Source organism: Phyllobates terribilis, unplaced genomic scaffold (genome assembly GCF_046119375.1).
Source record: "Phyllobates terribilis strain yellow unplaced genomic scaffold, ASM4611937v1 Scaffold_10__3_contigs__length_209671492, whole genome shotgun sequence".
In the NCBI taxonomy this organism is placed as follows: Eukaryota; Metazoa; Chordata; class Amphibia; order Anura; family Dendrobatidae; genus Phyllobates; species Phyllobates terribilis.
This window is the reverse complement of record NW_027362770.1, coordinates 12564979-12577023: the sequence shown is the minus strand read 5'-3', so window position 1 is coordinate 12577023 and position 12045 is coordinate 12564979. Positions and strand designations below refer to the sequence as shown.

Genomic DNA, 12045 nt, shown 5'->3' with positions numbered 1-12045 from the left:
TACAGCACACACCACTTACATATTATACAGATAGTACACACACTGCTCATATATCAGATGCTTACAGCACACACCACTTACATATTATACAGATAGTACACACACTGCTCATATATCAGATGCTTACAGCACACACCACTTACATATTATACAGATAGTACACACACTGGTCATATATCAGATGCTTACAGCACACACCACTTACATATTATACAGATAGTACACACACTGCTCATATATCTGATGCTTACAGCACACACCACTTACATATTATACAGATAGTACACACACTGCTCATATATCAGATGCATGCAGCACACACCACTTACATATTATACAGATAGTACACACACTGCTCATATATCAGATGCTTACAGCACACACCACTTACATATTATACAGATAGTACACACACTGTTCATATATCAGATGCTTACAGCACACACCACTTACATATTATACAGATAGTACACACACTGCTCATATATCAGATGCTTACAGCACACACCACTTACATATTATACAGATAGTACACACACTGTTCATATATCAGATGCTTGCAGCACACACCACTTACATATTATACAGATAGTACACACACTGCTCATATATCTGATGCTTACAGCACACACCACTTACATATTATACAGATAGTACACACACTGCTCATATATCAGATGCTTACAGCACACACCACTTACATATTATACAGATAGTACACACACTGCTCATATATCAGATGCTTACAGCACACACCACTTACATATTATACAGATAGTACACACACTGCTCATATATCAGATGCTTACAGCACACACCACTTACATATTATACAGATAGTACACACACTGCTCATATATCTGATGCATGCAGCACACACCACTTACATATTATACAGATAGTACACACACTGCTCATATATCTGATGCTTACAGCACACACCACTTACATATTATACAGATAGTACACACACTGCTCATATATCAGATGCTTACAGCACACACCACTTACATATTATACAGATAGTACACACACTGCTCATATATCAGATGCTTACAGCACACACCACTTACATATTATACAGATAGTACACACACTGCTCATATATCTGATGCTTACAGCACACACCACTTACATATTATACAGAGAGTACACACACTGCTCATATATCAGATGCTTACAGCACAGACCACTTACATATTATACAGATAGTACACACACTGTTCATATATCAGATGCTTACAGCACACACCACTTACATATTATACAGATAGTACACACACTGCTCATATATCAGATGCTTACAGCACACACCACTTACATATTATACAGACAGTACACACACTGCTCATATATCAGATGCTTACAGCACACACCACTTACATATTATACAGATAGTACACACACTGCTCATATATCAGATGCTTACAGCACACACCACTTACATATTATACAGATAGTACACACACTGTTCATATATCTGATGCTTACAGCACACACCACTTACATATTATACAGATAGTACACACACTGCTCATATATCAGATGCTTACAGCACACACCACTTACATATTATACAGATAGTACACACACTGTTCATATATCAGATGCTTACAGCACACACCACTTACATATTATACAGATAGTACACACACTGCTCATATATCAGATGCTTACAGCACACACCACTTACATATTATACAGATAGTACACACACTGGTCATATATCTGATGCTTACAGCACACACCACTTACATATTATACAGATAGTACACACACTGCTCATATATCAGATGCATGCAGCACACACCACTTACATATTATACAGATAGTACACACACTGCTCATATATCAGATGCTTACAGCACACACCACTTACATATTATACAGATAGTACACACACTGCTCATATATCAGATGCATGCAGCACACAACACTTGACTATTTTAGAAGGTGGGGTTACCAATACAATTTACAGGGATTTGGTAGGGGTCAAAGGATTTGGAATAACAAATCTTACGCCAGGCACACATGAGTAAAAGCTTTTCATTGACAAATGGCTGAAACAAAGTACAATGTTTGTTCCGGAGATTTATTAACAATAATGATAGGGACAAACATTTGTACAATTTGTTATGTGTGTGATGTGAAAACTTTTATGTCTAGTTCCTAATTATTCTCAACTGAGTTGACAGATTTATTGGACGGATATGGTGGTGGGAGAGTTCAATCCACCGTATAATTTGGTTTCATGAATCCCTATAGGGAATTTTAAATCTCCTATTTTCCTAGACAAACATAGAATAATGGTATTAATTTTTGGTTCATCTTTGGGACAAAACATAAATCAAGTATCTGCAAAACATACAAAAGTTTGTCACCTCTGGCACAATGCTCAGTGCTTGATTTTTAAAAGTATGGCCCTGCCTATAAGAGTCAGAGGAAACTTCATTAAGCTAGTCAGCAAAGCATCCAGATCTTTAATATAACTGGAAATACAAGTGCTTCTCAATAAATTAGAATATCATCAAAATGTTAATTTATTTCAGTTCTTCAATACAAAAAGTGAAACTCATATTATATAGAGTCATTACAAACAGAGTGATCTATTTCAAGTGTTTATTTCTGTTAATGTTGATGATTATGGCTTACAGCCAATGAAAACACAAAAGTCATTATCTCAGTAAATTAGAATAATTTACAAAAAACACCTGCAAAGGCTTCCTACACATTTAAAAAGGTCCCTTAGTCTGTTTTAGTAGGCTCCAAAATCATATGGAAGACTGCTGACTTGACAGATGTCCCGAAGGCAGTCATTGACAAACTCCACAAGTAGGGTAAGCCACAAAGGGTCATTGCTAAAGAAGTCGGCTGTTCACAGACTGCTGGATTCAAGCATATTAATGGAAAGTTGAGTTGAAGGAAAAAGTGTAGTACAAAAAGGTGCACAAGCAATGGGGATAACTGCAGCCTTGAAAGAATTGTTAAGAAAAGGCCATTCAAAATTTTGGCGGAGATTCACAAGGAGTGGACTGCTGCTGGAGTAATTGCTTAAAGAGCCACCACACACAGACGTATCCAGGACATGGGCTACAAGTGTCGCATTCCTTGTGTCAAGTCACTCACGACCAATAGACAACGCCAGAAGCGTCTTACCTGGGTAAAGCAGAAAAACTGCTGCTCAGTGGTCCAAGGTGTTGTTTTCAGATGAAAGTAAATTTTGCTTTTCATTTGGAAATCAAGGTCCCAGAGTCTGGAGGAAGAGTAGAGAGGCACACAATCCAAGCTGCTTGAGGTCTAGTGTGAAGTTTCCACAATTAGTGATGGTTTGGGGAGCCATGTCATCTGCTGGTGTAGGTCCACTGTGTTTTATCAAGACTAAAGTCAGCGCAGCCGTCTACCAGGAAATTTTAGTGCACTTCATGCTTCCCTCTGCCGAGAAGCTTTTTGGAGATGGAAATGTCATTCTCCAGCAGGACTTGGCACCTGTCCACACTGCCAAAGGTACCAATATCTGGTTTAAAAACAACAGTATCACTGTGCTTGATTGGCCAGCAAACTCGCCTGACCTTAACCCCATAGAGAATCTATGGGGTATTGTCAAGAGGAAGATGAGAGACACCAGACCCAACAATGCAGACAAGCTGAAGGCTGCTATCAAAGCAACCTGGGCTTCCATAACACCTCAGCAGTGCCACAGGCTGATCGCTTCCATGCCATGCCGCATTGATGCAGTAATTGTTGCAAAAGGAGCCCTGACCCAGTATTGAGTGCATTTACTGAACATATATTTCAGTAGGCCAACATTTCAGATTTTACAAACATTTTTCAAGCTATTGTTATAAAGTATTCTAATTTACTGAGATAATGACTTTTGTGTTTTCATTGGCTGTAAGTCATAATCATCAACATTAACAGAAATAAACACATGAAATAGATCACTCTGTGTGTAATGACTATGTAATATATGAGTTTCACTTTTTGCATTGAAGAACTGAAATAAATTAACTTTTTGCTGATATTCTAATTTAGTGAGAAGCACTTGTATTTGCTCTGTATAGACATGCAGATCTAATTATCATTATGCACAAATAGGAAATTAAAATCATGCTCCAACGAAAATTACTATTCACAAGCCAAGTTGGTACTGCCATGCCCTTACACTTGTCAACTATTAACCTGTAGCTGCGTTGACTCGCCTTTATGTCTGAGAGCCATTGGCTCCCGATCAGACAAGGTTCATTTCTCTGGGGTCCCGCACACAAATCTGCTACAAATCTGCAGATTAGCCCTATATCGGCAGGTTATTAGAGTTATTGGACGTGACCGGTTCTCTAATTCTTCACGTACCTCAATATTCATGGTATATCCCAAAATAAATGAAGATTTTTATATACTAATGTATATATGACCATATTTCTCAATTGACTAAGGAGAAAAAGTGTGATTGCAGAACTATGCCAATACCGTAGCATTTTTTTCCAAGAACGAAGATACTAAATCATTCAGTGCATTCAGTTTTACTTTTTAAAAAGCCCCAAGAAACACAAAGCTAAATGTTCAAATGTTCAAAAGAGCAGTGCTAGAAAAAATGGATTACATAGTACAGTAATTATATAAATAAGGTCAATAGTATTGACATTCATTTTATTACTAAATTATCCCCTTTATTTTGATCCTCTCCTCTATTATACCACGAGACCCACACTCTGTCTCACTGAATTATACAGCAACTTATGTTTGAACTGTTAGTCAGCTTTTCTATGTATTTATATGAAAGTCTTGGTGAGCAAAATAACATTAGTACTATTTACCTTATGTACTATACAATAACAATTTTTCTGGGGGTGCATTTTATTTGAAAGATTTAACCGTTTCTTTAGGTGTGTAAAATATGCGCTGGCTTTTCTCAAGAATCAGTCAGCAGTAAGCTGGCAAGTCAAATAATCCGAATACATGAAGTTTCAGGCCAGGGAAGATGAGAGGGCTTATTAAAGAAGCTTTCCAATAAAGTTTTTCATTTACTATATCGGTGTACAGGGTCGGTCTGGGCTGGCGGGATACCGGGAAATTTCCCGGTAGGCCCCGCCCCCTGCTGCAGAGTAGAGGGGGGAGAAGAGAACAAAAAAAAAATCCTGCGGTTTTAAGGGGCACGGGCCCTTTAAAAGCGCAGGCACAGTGTATGCAGGGACGCGCGCACACGGCGTTCATTACCTGAACCACTGCGACACACGTCCCAGTGAAGCAGCTGAAGCTGCGCGTCTCCCTTCGCCGGCCGGCGTATGACGTCATCGTCATGCGCCTGCTGTGAAGGAGGCGCGCAACTCAGGAGACGGAGGACACAGCACGGGAGCGCAGGAAGGTAAGAGGTGTGTGTGTGTGTGTGTTGGTCTGGACCCACTGGCTGGACACACAAGGCGGGGGCCAGATGGACACACAAGGGGGGGCCCAGCTGGACACACAAGGGGGGGGCCCAGCTGGACACACAAGGGGGGGGCCCAGCTGGACACACGAGAAGGGGGCCCAGCTGGACACACGAGAAGGGGGCCCAGCTGGACACACAAGGGGGTAGGCTGGCGGGACACACAAGGGGGGAGCCAACTGGACACAAAAGCGGTGGTCCTGGATGGACACACAAGGGGGGAACCCTGGCTGGACACACAAGGGGGGGCCCAGCTGGACACACAAGGTGGGAGCCGACTGGACACACAAGGAGGGGCCCTGGCTGTACACACAAGGGGGGGCCCAGCTGGACACACAAGGGGAGGCCCAGCTGGACACACAAGGAGGGGCCCAGCTGGACACACAAGGGGGGGCCCAGCTGGACACACAAGGGGGGGCCCAGCTGGATACACAAGGGGGGGCCCAGCTGGACAGACACACAAGGGGGGGCCCAGCTGGACAGACACACAAGGGGGGGCCCAGCTGGACAGACACACAAGGGGGGGCCCAGCTGGACAGACACACAAGGGGGGGCCCAGCTGGACAGACACACAAGGGGGGGCCCAGCTGGACAGACACACAAGGGGGGGCCCAGCTGGACAGACACACAAGGGGGGGCCCAGCTGGACAGACACACAAGGGGGGGCCCAGCTGGACAGACACACAAGGGGGGGCCCAGCTGGACAGACACACAAGGGGGGGCCCAGCTGGACAGACACACAAGGGGGTAGCCAGGCTGGACACACAAGGGGGTAGCCAAGCTGGACACACAAGGGGGTAGCTGACTGGACACACAAGGGGGGAACCCTGGCGGGACACACAAGGGGGGAACCCTGGCGGGACACACAAGGGGGGAACCCTGGCGGGACACACAAGGGGGGAACCCTGGCGGGACACACAAGGGGGGAACCCTGGTGGGACACACAAGGGGGGAACCCTGGCGGGACACACAAGGGGGGAACCCTGGATGGACACACAAGGGGGGAAGCCTGGATGGACACACGAGGGGAAACTCTGGCTGGACACACGAGGGGGGGCCAAGCTGGACACACAAGGGGGGGCCAAGCTGGACACACGAGGGGGGAGCACTGGCTGGACACGCAAGGGGGTCCCTGGCTGGACACGCAAGGGGAAACCCTGGCTGGACATGCAAGGGGGAACCCTGGATGGACATGCAAGGGGGGGCCCGGCTGGACACGCAAGGGGGGGCCCTGGTTGAACTCACAAGGGGGCGAGCCCTGGCAGGACACACAAGGGGGCGAGCCCTGGCTGGACACACAAGGGGGCGAGCCCTGGCTGGACACACAAGGGGGAGCCCTGGCTGGACACACAAGGGGGAGCCCTGGCTGGACACACAAGGGGGAGCCCTGGCTGGACACACAAGGGGGAGCCCTGGCTGGACACACAAGGGGGAGCCCTGGCTGGACACACAAGGGGGGGCCCTGGCTGGACACACAAGGGGGAACCCTGGCTGGACCCAGGCAAAGGGGGGTGGGCAGGATGGGTATATGGGGGGGCAGGCTGGACACATGGAGGCCAGGATGGATATATGGGGGGCAGGATGGATATATGGGGGGGCAAGCTGGACTCATGGAGGCCAGGATGGATATATGGGGGGGGCAGGCTGAACACATGGAGGCCAGGATGGATATATGGGGGGGGACAGGATGGACACATGGGGGGCTAGGATGAATATGTGGGGGGGGGGGCGGGCTCGATACACATGGGCTAGCATAAATATATGGAGGGGCACGCTGGATATATGGGGGGTGTCAGGATGGATATATGCAGGGGGTAAGGGCAGTATGGATATATGAGGGGGGAGGCTGGACACATGGAGGCCAGGATGGATATGTAGAGGGCAGGCTGGACACATGGAGGATATATGGGGGTGATATATGGGGGCGCAGGCTGGAAACATGGAGGCAAGGATGGATATGTGGGGGGGGCAGACTGGCCACATGGGGGGGCTAGGATGGGTATATGGGAGGGGGCAGGCTCGATACACGTGTGCTAGGATAAATATATGGAGGGGTCACACTAGACAAATGGTGGCCAGAAGGGACATATGGGGGTGCCTGGCTACACAAGGGACTTAATTACTGTTTGGGAGCCAGATTGCGGAACGTACTTTATTAGTTTATGGTGACCAGTGGGGAACATTATTACTTTAGATTCCAATTATTATTATATTATTACTTCTGTAATATAATTAACTTTTTAGGAAATTGTTTTCCATGGGATGGGACAAAAGAGGGGTCCTGTTACTGTGCAGGACGGCACTATGTTGCTTTTTTTCTTCAACTGGTGTAGTGTAGAAGTCGGGGGGGAAAAGTGGGAATATTCTCTAGAAGAGATCAGTTATTGATAACTGTGTGTTATTTTCTGCAGAGATGATTCCTGGCTGGAAGAAGTGATGGCTGTCTGTGCCAGATGAAGAAGAAAAGCGAAGATGAAGGACTTCACCTAGAGACATCACTGGTGAGTCAGTGTATTACATGTACACTTACACTACACACGTGGACAAAATTGTTGGTACCCCTCGTTTAATGAAAGAAAAACCCACAATGGTCACAGAAATAACTTGAATCTGATAAATTACAAATTTTTGAAAATGAACAAATGAAGGTCAGACATTGCTTTTCTGCTTCCACAGAATTTTAAAAAAAATTAAACTCATGAAATAGGCCTGGACAGAAATGATGGTTCTTCTTAACTTAATATTTTGTTGAACAACCTTTTGAGGCAATCACTGCAATCAAACCATTCCTGTAACTGTCAATGAGACTTCTACACCTCTCGACAGCTATTTTGGCCCACTCCTCATGAGCAAACTGCTCCAGTTGTCTTGTGTGTGAAGGTTGCCTTCTCCAGACGGCATGTTTTAGCTCTTTCCAAAGATGCTCCATAAGATTTAGGTCAGGGCTCATAGAAGGCCACTTCAGAATAGTCTAATGTTTTCCTCTTAGCCATTCTTGGGTGTTTTTAGCTGTGTGTTTTGGGTCATTATCCTGTTGCAAGACCCATGACCTGCGACTGAGACCAAGCTTTCTGACACTGGGCAGCACATTTCTCTCTAGAATCCCTTGATAGTCTTGAGATTTCATTGTACCCTGCACAGATTCAAGACACCCTGTACCAGATGCAGCAAAGCAGCACCAGAGCATAACAGCCTCCCCCATGTTTCACAGTAGGGACAGTGTTCTTTTCTTGATATGCTTCATTTTTCCGTCTGTGAACATAGAGCTGATGTGCCTTGCCAAAAACTTCCATTTTTGTCTCATCTGTCCATAGTACATTCTCCCAGAAGCTTTGTGGCTTGTCAACATGTAGTTTGGCAAATTCCAGTCTGGCTTTTTTACTATTTTTTTTTTCAAAAATGGTGTTCTCCTTGGTCGTCTTACATGAAGTTCACTTTGGATCAAACAACGGTGGATAGTACGATCTGACACTGATGTTCCTTGAGCTTGAAGTTCACCTTTAATCTCTTTAGAAGTTTTCCTGGACTCTTCTGTTACCATTCATATTATCCGTCTCTTTGATTTGTCATCAATTTTCCTCCTGCGGCCACGTCCAGGGAGGTTGGCAACAGTCCCATGGATCTTAAATTTCTGAATAATATGTGCACCTGTAGTCACAGGAACATCAAGCTGCTTGGAGATGGTCTTATAACCTTTACCTTTTAACATGCTTTTCTATAATTTTCTTTCTAATCTCCTGAAACAACTCTTTCCTTTGTTTCCTCTGGTCATGTTGAGTGTGGTACACACCATGTCACCAAACAACACAGTGAGTATCTGTAGCCCTATATACAAGCCCACTGACTGATTACAAGATTGTAGACACCTGTGATGCTAATTAGTGGGCACAACTTGATTTAACATGTCCCTTTTGTCACATTATTTTCAGGGGTACCATCATTTCTGTCCAGGCCTATTTCATGAGTTTAATTTTTTTTTAAATTCAGTGGAAGCAGAAAAGCAATTTCTGACTTTCATTTGTTCATTTTCATAGATTTTTAATTTATTATTACTTTTGTCAGATTCAAGTTATTTCTGTGACCATTGTGGGTTTTTCTTTCATTAAATGAGGGGTACCAACAATTCTGACCACGTGTATATATAGTATATACAGAACTCCTGTGTATGTCACTGGTGATCACTGTATTATGTATACACTATATACAGAGCTTCTGTGTATAATGTCACTGGTGACCACTGTATTACCTGTACACTGACACTATATACAGAGCTCCTGTGTATAATGTCACTGGTGATCCCTGTATTACCTGTACACTATACACTATATACAGAGCTCCTGTGTATAATGTCACTGGTGACCACTGTATTACCTGTACACTATATACAGAGCTCCAGTGTATAATGTCACTGGTGACCACTGTATTACCTGTACACTATATACAAAGCTCCTGTGTATAATGTCACTGGTGATCACTGTATTACCTGTACACTATACACTATGTACAGAGCTCCTGTGTATAATATCACTGGTGACCACTGTAATACCTGTACACTAAATACAGAGCTCCAGTGTATAATGTCACTGGTGATCACTGTATTACCTGTACACTGACACTATATACAGAGCTCCTGTGTATAATGTCACTGGTGAACCCTGTATTACCTGTACACTGACACTATATACTGAGCTCCAGTGTATAATGTCACTGGTGGTCACTGTATTACCTGTACACTGTACACTATATACAGAGCTCCTGTGTATAATGTCACTGGTGATCCCTGTATTACCTGTACACTGACACTATATACAGAGCTCCTGTGTATAATGTCGCTGGTGGTAATAACAGTGTTGTTAGTATTGTGGTTTGTATTCATGATCAGTATTGTAGTATTTGGTCACTTTGGGGTGGTAATATGTGGTCTGGTCATGGTGTGGCCGTATTTGTTCCTTGTATGTGGTATTATTCGGTCACTATGTGGTGGTAATATGTGATCTAGTCAAGGTGTGGCGATATTTGTCCCTTTTGTATGTGGTATTATTGGTGTTGATATAGTGGACTGTGTTGTGTATGGCAGTCATTTTGTTCTTGCTGATATTAACTAGGAAAAGATTTTTTTCCATTAGGCCACAGCCCCACCATTAGTATTTGGTTAGTATTTTTTCTCAGGAGTCGCTGCCAAAACCAGGAGTGGGTGATAAATGCAGAATTGTTGACTTGTTTCTATTATACCTTTTCTCTGATTGTTCCTCACCTGGTTTTGGCTCCCACTCCTGAGAAAAAATACTGACCGAATACTGACCAAATACTGATAGTGGGGCCGTGGCCTTAGAGATTAAATACTTGGACCAGAGCGGCAGAGATGCACTTACAGGGGTTCTCTGGTGAAAACAAATAATCACCTCTTCACAGGATCAGTGATGATATTGATTGGTGGGGGTCTGACCGCTGGGACACAATCGGCAGAATGTGAAGCTTTTCTCCCCATTAGACTGGAGCAGCATGTGAGATGCGACCACTGATCCATTCATTCCCTCAGTGACTGTGAGCGCTGCTCTTTTTTGGAAGCTGCATTTTAAAATGGGGATAAGTGTCCTGTCAGGGATGAAACTTCCCCATTCTTCTGATAGGCGCGTTTTCCAATGTTCGGACCCAAACGATCAATAAGTGATCACCGATCCTGTGGATCCCATGGATCGGTGATAACTTGTTTTAACCAAAGAACCCCTTTAATGCAAACTACCGTAATTGTACATCCCAGTTAGTGTCGCACAGTAGATGTGCAGGAGCCGCCAGTCAATGCTCCACTATAACAGGGATAGCGGATAACAGATATTTGTATATGGCTGTAGGGTGGGCCCCTAGAGTCAGTTCTCCCTGTGGGCCCCAGACACCCCAGTCCGACCCTGTCTGTGTATACGAGTATGATGTCTAGTGTGTGTATGTTAATATACTCGCATATCGACAAATTCTACAGTATAAAATGCCGTTCTGCTTAGCTTCGGAGTGATGTCACTGCTCTTCAGAATCTCCAGGACACACTGCGCTCTGGGTGCCCCACCGTGGCCTTTACAATGTAAGTCTATGGAACATCAGAACGAGACTCCATAGACTTACATTACAAAAGAGACTTCCGGCTCATGAATAGACTGACCTGGAGAGTCTGAAGAGTGGTGACATCACTGAGAAGAGGAGCAGAACAGCGCTGGATACCGGAGAAGGCGGAGATAGAAGAGTATATTACCATACTGACAGCACACTACATATACATATAAACATATTACATAAATAAAAAAAAATTAAAGAGGGGGAATCTTTAATGTTCAGAAACAGGAGAATATGGCTCTAAATGTGCAATGTTATGGAAGCAGCATGTAAAATTTGCACAGATAGTCTATTAGCTACTCACTGAACAGTCCGATCTTTCACACAGACTTTTGTAAAATGTGACCTTCAGTAAGCTGGTAAAAGCTCTGTTCATATAGCACAGTAAATGTGCAGTTTGTGTTCAAAAAAGAGCTTCAATATAGCTTAGAACAGAAGCAGCCAGAATATAAACTGACAGGGAGCAGATAATGCCAGATCCCCCCTACTTCTACTGTCCAGTAAGCTCAGGGGAAGAG

General features: G+C 44.2%; 1 protein-coding gene across 4 annotated transcripts in view; it reads right to left on the bottom strand.

The window, feature by feature from the left end:
• Nucleotides 1-12045, bottom strand: part of LOC141164357 (RUN and FYVE domain-containing protein 1-like) — a 496863-nt gene that overhangs the window by 254606 nt on the left and 230212 nt on the right. The gene's annotated exons all lie outside the window — the stretch shown is intronic.